The sequence below is a fragment of the Schistocerca gregaria genome, chromosome 4, assembly GCF_023897955.1.
Source record: "Schistocerca gregaria isolate iqSchGreg1 chromosome 4, iqSchGreg1.2, whole genome shotgun sequence".
Classification (NCBI taxonomy): domain Eukaryota; kingdom Metazoa; phylum Arthropoda; class Insecta; order Orthoptera; family Acrididae; genus Schistocerca; species Schistocerca gregaria.
Genome location: NC_064923.1, coordinates 552,734,353 through 552,756,129, shown reverse-complemented (window position 1 = coordinate 552,756,129; position 21,777 = coordinate 552,734,353). Strand labels below are relative to the sequence as shown.

The 21,777-nt window shown below is 44.5% G+C and overlaps 1 protein-coding gene across 1 annotated transcript in view; it reads right to left on the bottom strand.

Annotated features, from left to right (window-relative positions):
- LOC126267806 (sodium/potassium/calcium exchanger Nckx30C) overlaps window positions 1-21,777 on the bottom strand; it is a 1,385,039-nt gene that overhangs the window by 110,708 nt on the left and 1,252,554 nt on the right. The gene's annotated exons all lie outside the window — the stretch shown is intronic.

Below are 21,777 nucleotides of genomic sequence, written 5' to 3'. Positions count from 1 at the left end.
TCTCTTGTTACACACTTCTTATGTTACAGCTGCCGATAGTCTTTTCTATAAAGCTATGAAGTCTTTGCGAGACAGATCTGTTCGGTAAACTGTAGTCGGTGCAGTAGTCGCGTTTCCTCTCCATGAAGATCCTAGCTTTAGACAATCACCGCCACTGCGTTCTATGAATACGTAGATCTCCGCACACATTTTAGTATTGGATTGATGCATAAGTTCGTAGTGCTTTTGTTTTGCATGTTGGTACTGTAGTTGCTATGGGATTATTTATCGATGGTCATTTTTTGCTCGTAGTTCACTGTTGCTTTTTGAACTGACATATTATCATTTTCTCATTCGGAGATAGTGAGTGAAGGTGTGGACGCTAGGAAATGGAGTGGAGATTTCGGGATTTTTCCGACGTATTATTCTGTTTTAGTTCAATAGAGAAGCGGAGGGAGCCAGAATCAGTAGCACCGTGTATGAGGATAATGTCATTGGACAGAGCATGGCAAGAAAATGGTTTTCTCGTTTTAAGGACATCATTAGACATCAGTGACTCTACGTTCAAGAATACATTCGCTGTTTGATGAAGATCGTTTAAGCGTGTTAATCCCCAGTGATCCGCATCAGTGTACTCCAGAATTAGTAAATGTGCTGACCTGTGATCATTCCAGCAATGTGTGACATTTACATGCAAAAATTGGATACTGCATACACTAAGACAAAATCAGAAAAAATCTGCAGGTGGCCATATGTATACCTGTGCTTGCTCGGCATTAATTGGCTCGTGAACAACACCGATCATTCCTGTCCTGTATCGTTACTGGGTTTCTGGAATAACCTTAAATGAACTTCCTTTACCGATGAAAATGCGCTCCAAAAGTGGCTCGATGAATTCTTTGCCTCAAAGTCCTACGATTTCTTCAGTCGTGGAATCGAAAAGCTCCCCCATCAATGGCAGACTGATATAAATAGTGAAGCAGAATATATTTATTTTAGTATTCTAGTTTTTTTATACACCACTGGCCATTAAAATTGCTACACCATGAAGATGACGTGCTACAGACACGAAATTTAACCCACAGGAAGAAGTTGCTGTGATATGCATATGATTAGTTTTTCAGAGCATTCGCACAAGGTTGGCGCCGGTTGCGACACCTACAACGCGCTGAGATGAGGAAAGTTTCCAACCGATTTCTCATGCACAAACAGCAGTTGACCAGCGTTGCCTGTTGAAACGTTGTTGTGACCCCTCGTGTAAGGAGGAGAAATGCGTACCATCACGTTTCCGACTTTGATAAAGATCGGATTGTAGCCTATCGCGATTGCGGTTTATCGTATCGCGACCTTGCTGCTCGCGTTGGTCGAGATCGAATGACTGTCAGTAGAATATGGAATCGGTGGGTTCAGGAGGGTAATACGGAACGCCGTGCTGGATCCCAACGGCCTCGTATCACTAGCAGTCGAGATGACAGGCATCTTATCCACATGGCTGTAACGGATCGTGCAGCCACGTCTCAATTCCTGAGCCAACAGATGGGGACGCTTGCAAGACAACAACCATCTCCACGAACAGTTCGACGACGTTTGCAGCAGCATGGACTATCAGCTAGGAGACCGTGGCCGCGGCTACCCTTGACGCTGCATCATAGACAGGAGCGCCTGCGATAGTGTACTCGACGACTAACCTGGGTGCACGAATGGCAAAACGTCATTTTTTCGGATAATCGAGTTTCTGTATACAGCATCATGATGGTCGCATCCGTGTTTGGCGACATCGCGGTGAACGCACATTGGAAGCGTGTATTCGTCATCGCCATACTGGCGTATCACCCGGCTTGATGGTAAGGGGTGCCACTGGTTACTCGTCTCGGCCACCTCTTGTTCGCATTTATAGAACTTTGAACAGTGGACGTTACATTTCAGATGTGTTACGACCCGTGGCTCTACCCTTCATTCGATACCTGCGAAACCCTACATTTCAGCAGGATAATACACGACCGCATGTTGTAGGTCCTGTATGGGCCTTTCTGGATACAGAAAATGTTCGACTGCTGCCCTGGCCATCACATTCTCCAGATCTCTCACCAACTGAAAAAGTCTGGTCAATGGTGGCCGAAAAACTGGCTAGTCACAATACGCCAGTCACTACTGTCTATGAACTGTGGTATCGTGTTGAAGCAGCATGGGCAGCTGTACCTGTACACGCCATCCAAGCTCTGTTTGACTCAAGGCACAGATGTATCAAGGCCAGAGGTGGTTTTTCTGGGTAATGATTTCTCAGGGTCCATGCACCCAAGTTGCGTGAAAATGTAATCACCTGTCAGTCCTAGTATAATATATTTTTCCAATGAATACCCGTCTATTATCTGCATTTCTTCTTAGTGTAGCAGTTGTTCAAAATGGTTCAAATGGCTCTGAGCACTATGGGACTCAACTGCTGTGGTCATCAGTCCCCTAGAACTTAGAACTACTTAAACCTAACTAACCTAAGGACATCACACACATCCATGCCCGAGGCAGGATTCGAACCTGCGACTGTAGCAGTCGCACGGTTCCGGAGCGCGCCTAGAACCGCGAGACCACCGCGGCCGGCGTAGCAGTTGTAATGGCCAGTAGTGTAATATGAATAGAAGTACAACCAGAAGAATTTTGATGATCATTGACTTCGTTAGGAGAACAACTGACTGTCGAAGAAGTAATGCATTCACACGGACGTCCTAGTGTCCACAGCGACCAGAGATTACATTGGCAGTAGCGATAAAAGCTTCCCAGATCCGAACTTGCGCTCCACTTCTTAATAGTATCGATGTCGATGGGATCTTAAACCCTAAAACCTCTCCCTCTTAATAGCTGTGTTACGTCGGTGTTAGGGACGCTGCGTTGATGGCTGAGTGGAAGGTACCGGATAACGGGACAGGTGTGGCGGAGCAGAGCGCAGCTGTAGGAACAGGCGGCGTGGGCGGCGGCTGGGCTGCGCCAGGCCGGAGGCAGGGTGGCGGGGGCGGCGGCTGCGGCCAATCGATAGACGTGGGCCAGAGCGGCCGCAGCGCCGGCCGCCACCCATGCCGCCCCGGAGCTGGCCCACGGCGTCTCGCAGAGGGCTCACGTGGACGCCCATCTGATGTGGAGTAGGCAGCGAAAGTAGCCTCAGTCTTCCTGGGGACATGCATATGACCCTCAAGGAGAACACGGCAGCTGCCGTAGCCCGATTCCCCAGCAACTTCGCTCGTGGAAGACGGGTCAAAATACGCGAACAAATGTACCGGCTTATCCGCAGATACTCGACCACTTCTGAGAAAATGACGGTCAATGTTTTCGAGGTACTTCACGGTGTCTTTTAGCGAGTAAAAAGTTCAGCCGATGCGGTGGCACAGTACTAACGTTGTGGGTTGTACACTTTTGCACCCCGTGTTCGAGACCCGACTATTAGATTTATAATTTTTTAAAATTAATTTACCCTTGTCCGCAGATAGCACACGAACGTTTTTTAATGTACATGGAAGGAAAATTGTCCTTATTCGTCTACTAATTGTATTACTTATCAATGGACTTTTTAAAAAAAGAACAATAACTTCGAAAATTATTTAATACTGTCTTCAGTGAAATCTTGTGTATCTTGATTCATAATTAATTACAAGTGACAGTTTACGATGAAGTGATCCGTTATGTTTGGTTAGGTAAGGAATTAGTGTCAATCTTCAGCTATGTTAACGCCATTGCTGTCCCGAGTGAGATTCGTATGAGGAAATGGCACGGTGACAATCCTGCCTTCGCTCGATTGCGTGGTGTTCGGAATTTGTTGCGGATGTTATTAAGATTGGTAGCATCCCCGGGAATGCACCTAATATTCTTGAAGAATAAATATAAGAACAAAATATAAGAACTAAGAATTGATGTAAGAATGAAACACAAGAACATCAGAATTTGATAAAGCTGTAACTCATGAAAATACCACTCACACGTACACCGGGTGATCAAAAAGTCAGTATAAATTTGAAAACTGAATAAATCACAGAATAATGTAGATAGAGAGGTACAAATTGACACACATGCTTGGAATGACATGGGGTTTTATTAGAACCAAAAAAATACAAACGTTCAAAAAATGTGTGACAAATGGCGCTTCATCTGATCAGAATAGCAATAATTAGCATAACAAAGTAAGACAAAGTAAAGATGATGTTCTTTACAGGAAATGCTCAATATGTCCACCATCATTCCTCAACAATAGCTGTAGTCGAGGAATAATGTCCGGAGTTATGGTGAGGCATTGGCGTCGGATGTTGTCTTTCAGCATCCCTAGAGATGTCGGTCGATCACGATACACTTGCGACTTCAGATAACCCCAAAGCCAATAATCGCACGGACTGAGGTCTGGGGACCTGGCAGGCCAAGCATGACGCCGGCTGAGCACACGCTCATCACAAAACGACGCGAATCTAGCAATAGGGGGTGTTTTTTTTTGGTTCTAATAAAACCCCATGTCATTCTAAGCATGTGTGTCAATTTTTACCTCTCTATCTACATTATTCCGTGGTTTATTAAGTTTTCAAATTTATACTGACTTTTTGATCGCCCGGTATAATGTATGTAACACGAACTGTGAAACGCAGCATCCCTAAACTTGATAACCTTCAGCGGGTATAAGTAGACAAATGAAGAACAATAAAATATTAAAACAATAATCGGGTCTCTAACACAGTGCGCAGAAGTCAGAGGCTGCGACGCTAGCCACTATGTCACTATTTTGGCTGAGATTAGCGATCGAAAACTTCGACCGTCGTTTTCTAAGTACCGGTCAAGTATCTACGGATAAGCCGAGACAAGTGTTCGATGATTTTGACTCCCATTCCACTGAGCGAAATTTCTGGGAAACTGAGTTATGGCACTTGCTGGATTCCACTCGTCAGCCATGAATGGAGGCCAATGCGATTTTTGCCATTCCTAACAAAAAACTGTTCTAGTCCCTTGAGCGATGTTGAATGCGTTTTGTTGTTGCTTGGGGCACAGGTGCACCACAGTACAGTCATTACCACCCAAGACAAATGATTAGTCGCCCACAGGAGACATCACGTTAGTAGGTGTAAATCTGCTTCTAACCTTCATAACATCATTTCGGTGAGGCAGAGTGTAAAAAAATTTCTTCAGGTATGTCATATCCTGCTGGACCCAATCCCTCAGAGCTACCAGACTGGTAATACTGATGAGACGTTTCAGCCGCTCTTCCAAAAAGGCCCAGTCATTTGCTATGGGTTTAAGATAGGGTTATTTAGAGAACGAGTTGAGAAGCACAGCTGCTTGAATGTTCTTAAAACCAGGAACATTTGCGGGCAGCTCTGAGAACATGACAGTAGTAAAGGCGGGAGTGTCCATGGCATACTCGTCATGAAGACCAACATGATGGTGTAGAAGAAAGAGCAACACTTGGTCACTGAGCGTGTAGAAATAAACATCCTGGTTCACCTTCACGGTAATCTTAATGAGTGGAACCAACCCACGGTACGAAAAAAGTCCCCAAAAATCACACTCTCAGCTACAGGCGGAACTATACCCTCTACACACTGGGAGTAAACGCCTTATTGGGCTGTCTGTGCACTCGAAGCTTTGCTTTGTCAAAATAGAGACAAAACAGCCACTTGTCGTACAACTCTGCAAGTCAATAGTAAGCTAATGTCAATTTTATGCGTGGTTTGGCTCAACAAAGTTATGTAACTTTACGTGACAGTAGCGAATGGTCCTAAGCGAGGTACCAGCCTCCAAATATCCAAGGCATACACCTTCCTACTTAATATTCGCTCGGAAACTGGTTGAAATTGACCAGCAACCACAGGGAGCTACTGCTGTCTGTGGCTCCTGTCGGGTTCGAAACGTACTGTCACTGATGAGTGACAACAGTCTTTAGTTCCTGTCAGTTAGGACCTTTTTACGACCACTGTTCTGAAGCCGTGACGCCGTGTTACATGGCTGCGAGTGGTACACCATTGCTTGTAGATGCGTCGGACAATCCATCAGTAAAGGAGACAATTTCATTCACGGTGTGGTCACGGGCACGTCGTAGCAGGATGGCTCATTTCCAGTATTCTTCCGTCTCCCCATATACTGCACTAATTCCATGGAACCAATAACCAACTGGCACATACGCTTAAGTTCGCTGCTATGAATTCCGTCAGTGGTGAAGAGCCACATGGCCGTCTGGTAAAATGCCTGAACAATTAGACTACTAAACGTAAGACTGCTTAACATTTTAGCATTGGAGTTCATGTGCTGGCCTCCTTGGCTGCTGAATGGAGTAGTAGATGCAGCGGATGGATAGCGGTGCGCTCGGGGACACGGCAGAAAGGAGGAATATCGTAATTCCAGTACATCTTAGCTTCTTCGATGCCTTCTGAAGCCTATGTCCTATGTACCTCAGCATTACTGACTGTGTGTAGGTTCGGTAATGAAATCTTGAGTAAACTGTCGCGGAAAACCATACAGCAGCAAGACTGTTCTCCCGTTTACACCCTTCTGTATAAACTATCAAACAGCTGCGGTGCTGCAGATATTATAAAAAATTATTTTACAAATCAAATACGAAATGCTTTTACTCTTATGTAACAGTAACACCGAATTAATTATGGTGCTCTAAAGAGTCCAATGAATCAATCGGCTCCACTGCTGGACATGATCTGAAGTCTGGCCCACACCAAGAGCTATCAGACCTTGAAAGGCTTCGTAAGAGCTCATAATCCGTGAATGTCATTTGAATGTTGATCTGTGGTAAAATGCCAGTGCCGTAGTGCCATACAAAAGTGGTAGATCTATCGCATCACGAGGAATTGTCGCCGAATGGATAGTGTAGATTAGTTAATGTCAGCACAAAGGCTGGCTGCTGGCCTGGTCCTTTATGTGATAGTGACAGCCTGATACCATCATACGGTTAGCGCTGATGAAATTATGCCATGTATGTCTCGCTTGTTTATGATATGTAATTTGTAATATAAGCAGGATTTCATAAACACAGTATATAACTGGCACAGTTGTGGTGGAAGACTGCAGTTGAAAAATTAATTGAATTTTCAGTAAAGTCCACAATGCCTTAGTAACACTCAAGTCTGAAGACTGTGCAAGTTAGGAAAGTCTTGCATCCTTCTGCTCATCGACCAGTCTTGCCCTTCGTTAGTGATTCGAGTGGGATATCAGCATCATAAATGGCACTTTTCTCGCTGATAGATTGCAGTCGCCTAGAAATATATTAACAGGGATGTAACTTTTTCTTAAATGTGAGCACAGGGTCTGATGAAAACAACTATGTGACTAATAAGTCATTATGGAAACTCCTCAAAACTTCACAATTCAAGGAACGTCTTAGCTGTACACTTATCCGGTATACACATATATCGCGCTAGGTGGCGCGGTGGTTAGCACACTGGACTCGCATTCGAGAGGACGACGGCTCAAACGCGCGTCCTGCCATCCTGATTTAGGTTTTCCGTGATTTCTATAAATTGCTTCCGGCAAATGCCGGTATGGTTCCTTTGAAAAGGCATGGTCGATTTCCTTCCCCATCCTTCCCTAACCCGATCGGACCGATGACCTTGCTGTTTGGTCCCTTTCCCCAAACCAGTCAACCAACCTAAAACTTGCACCGCAAATATTGTGGAAATGGAAAGTGGTATTGGTGGGTGCTTTTCGCGGGATGGGTTGTGGATTGGTAGCCAGGGGCTCGTATTGTTAGCAAATAAACAGATTGTAATAGTACTTCGAAAGTGTATTTTTTGTGCAAACATACTTTAAAAATGGAAGAATGCCCAATGACATTAACAAACTAAAAATAAGCCAAATAATAACGTCATTGCTGTTTGTTGCAGGATTCTAGTGCGAGTGGTTCACGATGTATCGTATTTTGAAAATTACCCATGCTGACACTTATACAATTCCTGTGGTAAGGACAGCACAAATTCATATACTAATTATGTAGATTCTGATGAGTGATGACACAATTGACTATCACAAGTTGTGTTCAAAATTAATTATTCACAAACAGTCTTAATCGCATTTATTATTATTATTCCGCCAACTGGTTTCAGCCCGACGTAGGGGTCATCTTCTGGGCGTTTACACTGTGATTTTATAGATATCCGTCAGAAATATTCCATTATAAAACAGCTAAAATTACGTAAATTTAAAATATGTTACCCATTGATCGATTGCTGGTGGTGTCACTCCTGTCTTCATAATTTTTGTGTGTCACAAATTGTTTTACTTTATATTATGGCACATAAGTAAAATACTTTTACGAATTGTACGAGTTGACTACAGAAAATTTGTTACTATTTTATAATTAGCACTATAATTGTAACTCTTTTTAAATGGAATGGTTCCATTTTCTGTTATTTACTGTCGCTTAAATTTATGTTAAACCAACATGACTAGTAATTACATATAATAAACTGTATTAAATGCCGTTGATCGCCGCTGGGGGTGTTGTCTATTCACGTGATCTCAGCACGCTATTTAAGCCCAAACAAAGGGTTTGTCTCGCATAGTTTCCTGCCGTTATGTAGATAGGAGTGACACCACCAGCAATCGACCAATGGGTAACATATTTTAAATTTAAGTAATTTTAGCTGCTTTATAATTGAATCTTTCTGACGTATGTCTATAATTTCACAGTGTAAACGCCCAGAAGATGACCACTACGTCGGGTTGAAACCGGTTGGCGGTATAATAATAATAAATGCGATTAAGACTGTTTTTGAATAATTGATTAATCATACTAATCGCTGCTTCACCTCCGCAACCATGTTGTACAAAAATCTGTGTTCAAAATAACTAGCGGCAGCGGCAATGCGCAGTTCCAGTCTGGTGTAGAACGATTGCTGCACACGTGCTAGCATTTTAGCAGAGATGTCTGAACAGACTGCAGCAGTATGTCGTATCATCGGGTGTAGTTGGTATATCCTTGTAGACAGCGTGTTTCAGCTTTCCCCCACAAGCGAAGTCTACAGGCCTCAAACCCGGGCAACGGGCTGGCCGAGATACAGGTCCTCTGCATCCATTGCAAGGGTTTGGAAACAGTTCGCGAAGGCATGTTGTAGCACTTAATGCACTTTAGGATGGGTAGCCGTCACGTTGATACCACACGTTCCTCTTAGTGCGGAGCATGCGTGGAAGATGGTCTGTTAGGAGGCTGCAATACTTATGCACGTTAAGTGTTCCGTATCCGAAGAGCGGGGCTACGAGGAGCAGGTTCACTGTCTTGAAACCACTCGTTTACACTCCATGAACGATGACGTTTCACTTGACGAAGCCATGGGGGATTTTCAACAGACCATAGTGCATGTTTTGGCACTGCGTGGTAAATGTGGCTTCATCATTAAACGAGATAAACGATGCGACTGGAGTATTCAGTCTTAATGGCCTTGCACAGAAGTTAAAACAGTTCTCATAGTCGTTTGCATGCAGCTCTTGACGGAGAGAGACGTGATGGGATGGAACATTTGTCGATGGAGAATGCGCAGGACACTTGCTTGACTCATGCCACTTCCACGTGCGGTAATGTGGGGGATAATATGCGCATCAACTGCAACAGCTTCAAGATAATTTATTTCCCCGAACATTGATTTCCGCCTCTTCTACCGTCAATTGTTTCCTTCTGTTACGCTGTCTAAGTGTTGCACTACCACCTTCACGTAACTGGTTGAGAAGTTTGATAAAAAAAACAGTTGAAATGTTGACGCCTACTGGACTATCTCACCGGATACACCGTACAAGAACGAACTGCATTCTTTCTATACCCTATGTATACCATGCGCATGTCGGGTTTTTCTGCATTGTTAAATTTCATCGACCCAACCTATTGCTTCGACTCTTACACTACTCGCCTTTAAAATTGTTACACCAAGAAGAAATGAAGATGATAAAGGGGTTTTCATTGAACAGATATATTATACTAGAGCTGACATGTGATTACATTTTCACGGAATTCGGGTGCATAGATCCTGAGAAATCAGTACCCAGAACAACCACCTCTGGCCATAATAACGGCCTTGATACGCCTGGGCATTGAGCCAAACAGAGATTGGATGGCGTGTACAGGTACAGCTGCCCAAGCAACTTCAACACGATACCACAGTTCATCAAATATAGTGACTGGCGTATTGTGACGAGCCAGTTGCTCGGCCACCATTGACCAGACGTTTTCTATTGGTGAGAGATCTGGAGAATGTGCTGGCCAGGGAATCAGTCGAACATTTTCCGTATCCAGAAAGGCCAGTACAGGACCTGCAACATGTGGTCGTGCATTATCATGCTGAAATGTAGGATTTCGCAGGGATCGAATGAAGGGTAGAGCCACGGGTCGTAACACATCTGAAATGTAACGTCCACTGTTGAAAGTACCGTCAATGCGAACAAGCCACGGGTTGTAACACATCTGAAATGTAACGTCCACTGTTGAAAGTACCGTCAATGCGAACAAGAGGTGACCGAGACGTGTAACCAATGGTACACCATACCATCAGGCCGGGTGATACGCCAGTATGAAGATGACCAATACACGCTTCCAATGTACGTTCACCTTTGATGTCGCCAAACACGGATGGGACCATCATGATGCTGTAAACAGAACCTGGATTCATCCGAAAAAATGACGTTTTGCCATTCGTGCACCCAGGTTCGTCGTTGATTACACCATCGAAGGCGCTTCTGTCTGTGGTGCAGCGTGAAGGGTAACCGCAACCATGGCCTCCGAGCTGATAGTCCATGCTGCTGCAAACGTCTCGAACTGTTTGTGCAGATTCTAACAACCCTACCACAACAAAGGTCAAAATTCAATAATGATTGTGGTGTTGCTCACGCTGCTAAATACTGCATTTTCGAGCAACAACAAAGATAATATGTGGCAGGCGTCATTAGAGCACAGTTAATAAAGTCATTTCATGTAATAATAAATAAGCTAGGCACTCATCTTTTCGTGTTTCTCACGTTGGTCTCGTTGTAAAATCATGGCTCAATCGTCGAAAATCTAGGTGGTGATGATTCCTTAGCTCGGATGCAAAGAGGCCTAGGTTTTATTCTGCTATATTCCAAAGTTTTATAGATGTCTTTCACAAGCCATTCTTGAAGATTACACTTTTGCAGGACAATGGTGGTTTAAAAAAAAGTAATCAGCACTCCGAATTTAAGTTACACTCCCTTTTTATTGCTTTTATTGCAATATCGCGTAACACACACAACATCACTTCACAATACAAAACATACTTGAAAACATCTTCCTCACTGTTAATGTTCACATTTTATAAGCTGACTTCGTTATGCGTCTTTCCAACATGACGTCCGAGACTCGACTTTCTCAGCGTCCGACTCTCTAACTATTTAATAATCGCTTACGCGCCCAAAAATCAGAGTTACAAGTGCGACAAAGATCATAGTGACAAAAGAAAGAATACACACAAGAATAATATCACTGCAATATAAACATATCGATGTATCAAAAATGAAATCAAATCTGAATGTTGTCTTAGAAATATGTCAAGTAGTTAATAGAAACACAGTAGAATATTACTGGTATCGAGAGGTTGAGTTGAGGTGCCGTAATGGTTACGTAATTCAAGTACCATTACAATATGGTTGTTGTCTTGCAAACGTCCCCATCTGTTGAATCAGAGATCGAGACGTGGCTGCACGATCCGTTACAGCTATGCGGATAAGATGCCTGTCATCTCGACTGCTAGTGATACGAGGCCATTGGGATCCAGCTCTGCGTTCCGTACTACCCTCTTGAATCCACCGATTCCATATTCTGCTAACAGTCATTGGATCTCGACCAACGCGGGCAGCAATGTCGCGATACGGTAAACCGCAATCGCGATAGGCTACAATCCGATCTTTATCAAAGTCGGAAACGTGATGGTACGCATTTCTCCTCCTTACACGAGGGATCACAACAACGTTTCACCAGGCAACGCCGGTCAACTGCTGTTTGTGTATGAGAAATCGGTTGGAAACTTTCCTCATGTCAGCGCGTTGTAGGTGTCGCAACCGGCGCCAACCTTGTGTGAATGCTCTGAAAAGCCAATAATTTGCATATCACAGCATCTTCTTCCTGTCGGTTAAATTTCGTGTCTGTAGCACGTCTTCTTCGTGGTCTAGCAATTTTAATGGCCTGTAGTAGTGTACATACTAACTGGCTAGCAAGTCGCAATGCACTCGAAGTAACACACAAGCGCACTGCAAGCAAACATAACATAGTACCTAGCAACTACGCAGGTCGAAGGGCACAAATAAGTATCGGTGGGGAAACTTTGCAAAATACGATATCTCTAAACGACTCGCACTAGAATCGTGCAACAAACACCACTAAAATTATCATTTCGCTTACTTTTAATTTATTGAAGTCAATAGTCATTGTCCAGTTTAAAAAAAAGTGTATGTTTGCTCATAAAATAAGCTTTCTAAATATTATTACAATCTGTTCATTGGATAACAATACGAGCCCCTGATTACCAATCCATTCTGTGAAAACCACACATCAGTAACGCTTTCCGTTTCCGCAATATTTGCTGTGCACGCTTTAGGTGATTCACCAAATACGAGACTAGAATATCATCCATTCTACAGCAAACTGTGAAAGCTGCTATCAGAGTCAGCCGATAGGAAGTACACATCTGGCTGTCTGGAAAGAGTTAACTACTGCGCCACCTCGCTCGCTAGTGCTGTGGTCAGAGGAGCACGGAACGACCGGTGGCTGCAGAGGCGGACGGCTCTAGAGTTTTATTCGTCGTTACCAGCATCAGCTGTTTCTGTCAACGGCAGGTCGCCACCGAGCGCTGAGAATCGTAACCTGATAAGCGTAAAATCTCGCTGTGTAATTACCTGCTGGTGGGGGCAGCGTGCGCGGTTCTTGCGGCGCCCGAGGCAGGTCTCCGGGAGGGGCGCCGCTCATCGCCGACTTTATGTTAGGCGGGCGGCTTCTTAACGCTAACGAGCGCTCCGCCTTAATTACTCGACTTGCGCCGAAGAAACAGCGGAACGGTCTGGCTGTCGCCCAGCACACCCGGCCCGCCAACGGCTTCTTTACTTCACGACTTATGGGCCACCCTCAGGGATGAGACGATTGCGGTCGTATCCTCTTCCAGCGCTAATGCCTCTTGATTTAATCAGTAAGCTCAGGCTTAACTTCGTCAGTCATCGACCATAAATGTAAAACAGTTTCTTTCATTTCATCCCCAATCCCCACGGGTACAGTAACAGCCACTAATTTGTCAGACCTTCAAAATATGGAAGCTATCCTCACATCGTCAATAATATTGTCAATATTATCAGTTGGTAAATGAGATTTCAGATGGCTAAAATGTCTAGCACCCAAAAGAAAGCGTGTACCGCAGTTGTATTAGCTACAGCTTGTAAGCAACAAAAAACAAAGACGAAATGGGTCCAAAGGAGGCTGGAAAAAGGAGTGCCTTGTCGCGTGTTATTTTACGGACTGAAATCAGAACCATGGACCCGAAAATTTTCATAAATTATTTTTGGACGAGTCCTGTATCGTACAACAAATTATTAATGTTGACTCGCTGTAAAATAGAGTCGCATAATAGGTTAACGAGAGAGGCAGTCGCTGTCGGTGAGAGATTAGGAGTAACTCTGATGTTTCTGACTACAGTCAGGTCGTTCGAATGCTTCACGTTTAGTACTATAATATCAGCAAACTAGCAAAATGGGTATGGAGACTTGTGAAGGAATTCTGTCTGCGTTGCAAGGATATATTCAAGTAATTAACATAAAACAGAAAATAAGGCATTACTTTTACTTAAGTAAGAGAGAGTTATATTTCGTTTCAGGCGTAGTCTTATTGCAATGTTCAAACAAAAACTTACAGTTTTTGTCTCCGAAGTATGTCTGTTGACTCATTAGACTGTCCCTTGAGATTAGGACAACGTACACTTATTTGTTTCTGTTGCTGAAACTAGATTATATAAAATGGAAGTGTGAGGGTCTCCTCAATATCTTCCTGCATTCAGATTTCTCGTTGCTTCCTTACTTTCAGACCTCTATCGTACCCTGAATTCCCTTCCAGATCCTCTAAAATTGCAAATGCAATACTAGTTTCCTTCGTTGAGAGCGCAATGCATCGAATCAGAAATGTGCCCCATAGGTCAGATCAAACAGGATCTTTAACGAATATATAAGACGGCGCTCTACGATGCTGGCCATTGAAAATATAAAACCAGGTATGGCAGCAAATAAAATTTTAGTTTTTGTTCGTATAGAGTACAGTAGGATGAGTTCACAATTAAATTTGTGGATGGTTTGGGGGTATGCAGGGTGCGAAATGTAGTGCGCAGAACTGGCCCTGTATCAACAACAGTTGTATGCGGCCTGGGTATGGAGTCGAACTGAGCTCGGGTGACGTCACTCCATACTGCTTCAGCTCTATGCCGGAATTCGGCAGCCACTTGGGAGTAACGCCGTACCGATCTATCAACATGGCCAGCGAGTGAGAGCTCTGAAGGATATGCTGACAAGGACAACAGTAGAGTACCCTGTATGTCCACGTAGGTCGGGACAAAGTACCACAGGGACCTCTAAGATATGGCTCACTCATTGTTATTAACACATGCCAAGTGTACTGCATGCGAACCCGAGATGATCGTGTTGTGAATTCGATGGCACCTCATTCCATGACGCCAGGTGCTGTGGCCCGAGTGACGATCACAACTGCAATCTAGCAAATTTCATTCTCCTAGGAGCCTCCACACATTTAATCTCATAGTGATGCTGTAGGCCAGAGTTCGGCAACGTCATTAGTCAACAGAGCCAAGTACGAACAGAAGAACGATTCAAATCCCTTTTTGAGAGCCACATTTTTTAAACGTAAACTACATAGGTAGGTACCTTGTTATTAACTTAAATAGGCCTCTCATAAGCTGGCATTTGCTAGAAACGTGCTCGATCTAATTGAGGTACGTTCCCTGCGGTCGACCCCTTCCAATTCTCCTATCCACACTCGTCGTGTAAACTTGTTTCTTCGGTCTCCATCCGTTTTTCCCTTTATATGTCGAAGCCATCGCTACGTACCTTTCCCAATACTTGACATTACATCTTTTTTCACTCCACAATGCACCCTAAAAGTAACTCAGTAAACTTTACTTAAACTTGTAAGACATAGATAACTATAGGTACGTTGAAAACTTAAAGTGGAACTTAATAAGGAAATTATTTCCTGATAAAATTGAATCGTGAAGCATTCATCAAATTAAATTAGTACACTGACTGACAGGTCAGTGCACCTCATAGGCAAGTTGGAAAATGACGATTGTTCTCAGTTTTGGGTATAATTCCAGATCCTCATTAATAAGACGACTTCTCAATTTACAGTAGATGAGGTTCATGCTTCAAAGTGATTTTTCACATGAATATGTAAACTTGAATGTAGGAAGAACAGTAAACACATTTTTTTTCAGCCAATTCTATGACTCACGAATACGATTCCTGGTGTTAAAAGTCAACATATTTTTCAAATCGGATGACTTGTGCTGTGAACGGAGGTCACGTCTGCTTTTTTCTGATATTTCTATATTAGCACAAAGACGGTGAAATTCCTAGCCTCCCCTGCGTGTACAAGCAGACTGAAACTTCGTGGACTCTCAGTGAGCAGAACGGCAGCGACTGGAGGGTAAAATACCGCTGGCGGGGAACCATTCCGACTTCAGACAAACGAATCTGGAACTGTTAAGCGCAGCGGTGTAGATTTTAACTACAGTTCTAGTTTTTCTTGCGGTGACACAAGCTCGCAAGAAGTGTGTAACACGGTGCAAAGGTACTTCTTGACAGTAAACTTTGGCGTTTTATCTTTCTGGAAATGTAGGTGCCCGAATGCACGCCGTATTTTCTGGAAGAGTCACACCTAAAGGACCAAACAGCCACAAGTGGCTCACGAGCTGCAGTTTGCGACAACTGCTGAAGGCGAACCGTGACCCTGCTGAAAAGATGTTGCGGTGCCACACTTGTGACCAGTGTTGAGGCCCCTCTCTCTGTTGTCCTCTCAAGCAAAGCCGCAGAGCTGATCACGGTGCTGACAGTCCGTTGCGCTCCAGACGTCGTCGCCTTGTCCTTGTTGGTACTTGTCTTGCTGCAAACAACCCCACTTCCTGGCCCGACGCACATGATGTGATTCTACGATCCTACACGGGCGACTGTCTGCTCACTAGGACGCTAGTTACGCAGAGCTACTGAGATCGTGAAGCCGACCTATATTCTCATACATGGGATCCTGCACAATGCGAGCAGAAATATTGTGGAACTATAGCGTCCAGTCACGTTAGCGTGACCACCAGTTAAAAGCTTAAATAACCACCTTTTGCAGCGCGAGACTTATGGGAAGTACCCACAGGGATGTGGAGCTACGACGAACCAGCTTGGTTGAGCATCCATGGTGCGAACAACCTGATGAAGTGGTTTCACAGATTTTCGATTGGGTTTAAACCCGGGGAATTTGGTGGACAGAGGAGTACGGCAAACTCATTCTGGTGACCTCCGAACCACGCACGTGCACTGCCAGTTGCATTTCTATCGTGGTAGATGTCATCGTGCCAAGGAAAAACAGAGTGCACATAGGGGTGGTCATGGTCCGCAATTTTAGATGCACACTTGTCTTGATTTATTGCGCCTTCCAGAATGAAAAGATACCCATGCCACGGAAACATTCCATAGACGGCAACACTTCCTCCTCCGTCCTGGATCTCTCCGTCTAGTGTTGCAGGATGTTCACTTTCAATTGGCCATCTGTCCGATGGCGAATAAAAGGTGATTCATCTTAAAAGGACCTCTGTTGCCACTCATTGGACGTCCAGTTGTGCTGTTGGCGTGCAAATTCCAGCTTTCGTCGTCAGTGAACAGCAGTCAGCATGGCTGCATGAACCAGGTGCCTGCTGCGGAGGCACTTACTTATGATGGTCGGTCCTTGAGAAGTGGCTGTTGTTAGACCCTTGGTTCCTATGGGTGTTCAATTGCTCGACGCCGGCCGCTGTGGCCGAGCGGTTCTAGGCGTTTCAGTCTGGAACCTCTCGACCGCTACGGTCGCAGGTTCGAATCCTGCCTCGGGCATGGATGTGTGTGCTGTCCTTAGTTTAGTTAGGTGTAAGTAGTTCTAAATTCTAGGGGACTGATCTCAGATGTTAAGTCCCATAGTGCTCAGAGCCATTTTTTGAATTGCTCGACGGTTGCACTTCTGTTCACCCGTACGCATCTCCGTAGCTGTCATTCGTCCCTGTCATCCATGGCCCTTGGTAAACCACAGCTGCGTCGGCGCCGGTTTTCTATAGCGCCATTTTGCCATGCACGGTTTAATTTAACCACGACGACACGCAAAGAGTTAACAAACTTAGCCGTTTCGGAAATGCTTCCATCTTTAGCCTGAAATCCAATGATAATGCCATTTTGGATGTCAGATAAATCACTCTGTTTCTCCAGTACGACAATAACTTCACTGTATTCCGTGTCCGACACCGTCTCTCCCTCCCCCCTCCCCCTCTACGTGCCCGACATTTATATATCCTCCACCGCTAGTGCTGTCACCTACTGTCTGTAAATTGACGTTGATGTCGAACACAGACGGTGGTCACATTACTGTAAGTGGGCCGGGTATAAACTGCAACCACGCTCCTGCTGCTGTCGAATTTCGATACCTGCTGATCGACACTTCTCGTTCTTATGCAAGACGTAACGCGATATTCCCACCGGCAGCTGTGGATGACCGGTTTTAGGCGCTTCAGTGTGGAGCCACGCTGCTGCTACGGTCTCTGGTTCGAATCCTGCCTCGGGCATAGATGTATGTGATGTCCTTAGGTTAGTTAGGTTTAAGTAGTTCTAAGTCTAGGGGACTGATGAATAGTTCAAATGAATCTGAGCACTATGGGACTTAACTTCTGAGGTCATCAGTCCCCTAGAACTTAGAACTACTTAAACCTAACTAACCTGACATCACACACATCCATGCCCGAGGCAGAATTCGAACCTGCGACCGTAACGGTCGCGTGGCTCCGGACTGTAGCGCCTAGAACCGCTCGGGCACTCAGTCCGGCAGGACTGATGGCCTCAGATGTTAAGTCCCATAGTGCTTAGTGCCATTTGAACCATTTGAGGCTGTTCGCCGATCACGCTGTGTGTAAAAGAAAGTCGCAACACCACGATGTTGTAATGGAACGCAAGACGTCCTACATCGAATCAATAACGGATCAGGTTGTGGCTGTTGACTATCAACGTAAATAAGTGTAGTATACGTATTATTCGATTACGGAATTGGCAATAAATCACCAGAAACGTAACCTCCCTAAACATCTGGAAATAATCACCTGGTCAACCTTAAGTGCAGTGATTTCATGAAACTAATTTTTGGTTATAGAGGGTAGTCAGAAACAATTCGAAAAGCTTGTAAGTGTGTTGCAGGGTAGATTGTACTGGGAAATAATTATTCATAAAAAAATCGATATGTTACTCCGTTTCTGAGTTAATTAGCAGTGAAGTTAGCCAGTCAGGTCGTTACGCTCGCAAATTCAAGGGGACCGCCAGAGACAGTGTCGCCAAACGTGTTCTTCGTTTGGTTTCCTAAAACCCAGTAAGAGAACGACATAAAAATTGGACGTGGGACGGTACTAAGAATCGAACCCGAGCCAACGCCTGAGTAGTCCCGTGCGCCATCATCTACGCTGTTAGAACAACTGACACTATTGTCGTATTTGGCGGACAGCTTGGATTTGCGTGTGAAACTGCCTGATTAGTCAACTTCAATGTTCTTAATTTGGAAGCGCCGCAACGTATCGAATTTCTTCCTAAGATTTATTTCTCAGTACGGCCTACCCTGCAACATACTTCCAAGCTTCTTACACTTAGACATTTGCTGACCATCCTGTAGAAGATACAAGACCGAGGTTCACTGGAAGAATAAGGATGTAAAATTCACTCACGAAACAGGTAGTTTAATCCCGTTCGACCAATTACTCAGATTGTTCTTTAGTCTAGAACTCTTACCACGTGAGACTGATGGAGATGGAGAAGACTCAAAGGAAAGAGACTCGTTTCATAATAGGTTAATTTACTAAGCGTGAGAGTGTTATTAAGACTCTCATCAAGGAGTGTCGTGCAACATGTTACTTCCTCCGCATACTCATAGATAGTGCAAAATGCATAGATGTGAAATACCGAGAAGTCACAGCTGATGTGGAGGCCTACCGACACTCTTTTTTCCCGAGGGCCATTTGTTACTGGTACAATTAAAAATTATATGACATCGGAAGTGTCCTGTGGCAGAGCCTTTCGCCAGTGTACATGAAGAATTGGTGGACGATTCAATGACTATTCCAAATCTTGCTTCTTCTGTACAGCATTATGTGGAGGAACAAATTGCAGTTACACATTTAATGGCTCACAGCACCAGTTGTATCAAAATTTCTCCACGACCGCGTTAAACCAGTTGGAACATGTTAAAGAAATTACAAGTGAGTAGCAGGAACACCTTTTTCAGTTGAAGTGCAGCAGACATAAATGTAACAACTGCAGTTGGTTCCTACGGAGAGATTTTAATGAAATGTATTCCAAATGTTACCACTTTCCAGTTAGGTGAGTCTTCTATATACATTTGATGTGCTATAATAGCATCGGGTATCGGGTGTATCATTTATCGGATGCATATAATGTACATTCAAATGCTGCAGGAAATCCACATTTGAATGAAACAAACAGCTTCCGCTTCAGGAACAAGCAGTTCTATCACCAAAAGAGTGTGTTATGGTAATAGGTCAGTATTTTTCTTGTAAGTCTTGTACGGGAGATGTTGTGCATCTGCACAGTCTAGAATCCAGAAGACATTTCTTTTAATTCGCTGCCGTGGCTGTGCTACACGCAGAAAGTGACGGTTCTAATTTTATTTTCCTCCACAGGGCGGCGCCACGTGTGGACCTGACCCCTGATGTAATGGCTGCCTCTCCTAACGAGCGGCCTTCGTGTAATCAGATATCCGCCACCACATAAGAGAATTTTTCACTCACGTCGTTAATTACGTATGCTCAAAATCCGATTCATTACTGCATTAGCAAATGTGATAAATTAAACAAACGGGCTCCGTAATTCCACTAATTAAATGGACAATTTTTTGCATTATAAGCGCTCGACAGAAATTCTACCTTCGTTGTGTATTTCCAGTTGTTGGTATCACGTACAATGTGCTCAGAGACGATTGCATACACATCTCTTGGGGAATAAACTGCAGCGAAGGAAAGGAAACCAATAGCGATCTACGATTGCTTCTTGCCATCTACTTTTCGATGATACGCTCGATTATCTAGTTGACATTACTCAAGACCTTTTTGATAAAGAATGTGGAGGAAGCATCGTGCGCTTTTACAAATGTAATACATGTTGCATGAAATTAACTACGAGACTTTATGTACTAAGCCATGTAACTATTTTGGACATCAACCCTACGGATTGTTAGACGCAGTTCTCCAACCCAGGCACTTGTCGCTATCCTCTACAGCCCAGAAAAACTCTTGCATCCCACATGGTGGACCATCTGCCTTACGCACGCTTGCGATTCTTTGCCTCTCCTATCCCTTCAACTGCATCGTCACAAGGAAGGAATTATCGAATGGCACGGAAATCAGGTACATTATAAATGATAACAATTTAAGAAATATTGATGATTAATTCAAGAGAAAGAGCTTCACAAATTGAGCAAGTCAACCACGCGTTGGTCTCCATCTGGCCCTTACGCAAGCAGTTATTCGGCTTCGGAATGACTGATAGAATTGTAGGGTATCTCGTGAGGGATACCGTGCCAAATTCTGTTCAAATGGTGCGTTAGATCGTCAAAATCCCAAACTTGTTGAAGAACTCTACCCATAAGGCTCCAAAAGTTCTCAGCTGGGGAGAGATCCGAATCCCTTGTTGGCCAATGTAGCGTTTGGCATGCACAAAGACAAACAGTAGTAAATCTCGCCGTATACGGGCTATCATTATCAGGCAGAAATGAAAGCCCGGATGGCTTGCAACGAAGGGCAACAAAACGGGCCGTATAATATCGTTGACCTAGTGCTATGCTATAGCGGTACCGTCGATGAGAACCACCGGGTCCTGGTCCTGTCACAAAGAGAAATGGTACCTCATATCATCAGTTCTGGTTGTCGGTCCGTACGACTGGCGACGGACAGGTTGGCATCCCACCGCTGTCCAGAGTATCTCCAGACACGTCTTCGATGGTTATCGGGGCTCAGTTCGAAGCGAGACTCGTCACTGAAGAAAATTCTTCCCCAGAATGAAATTTGCACTCTACAGCGGAGTGTGCGCTGATATGAAACTTCCTGGCAGATTGAAACTGTGTGCTGGACCGAGACTCGAACTCGGCACCTTTGCCTTTCGAGGGCAAGTGCTCTACCAACTGAGGTACCCACCTGAGCTACTCACCGTCAGCGCACACCCCGCTGTAGAGTGAAAATTTCGTTCTAGAAACATCCCCCAGGCTGTGGCTAAGCCATGTCTCCGCAATATCCTTTCTTTCAGGGGTGCTAGTTCTACATGGTTCGCAGGAGAGCTTCTGTAAAGTTTGGAAGGTAGGAGACGAGGCACTGGCAGAAGTAAAGCTGTGAGGACGGGGCGTGAGTCGTGCTTGGGTAGCTCAGCTGGTAGAGCACTTGGCCACGAAAGGCAAAGGTCCCGAGTTCGAGTCTCGGTCCGGCACACAGTTTCAATCTGCCAGGAAGTTTCAAGTCAACGAGATTCTAGGCCAAATACGTGTCAAGAGACGCCCTGGACAGTGGC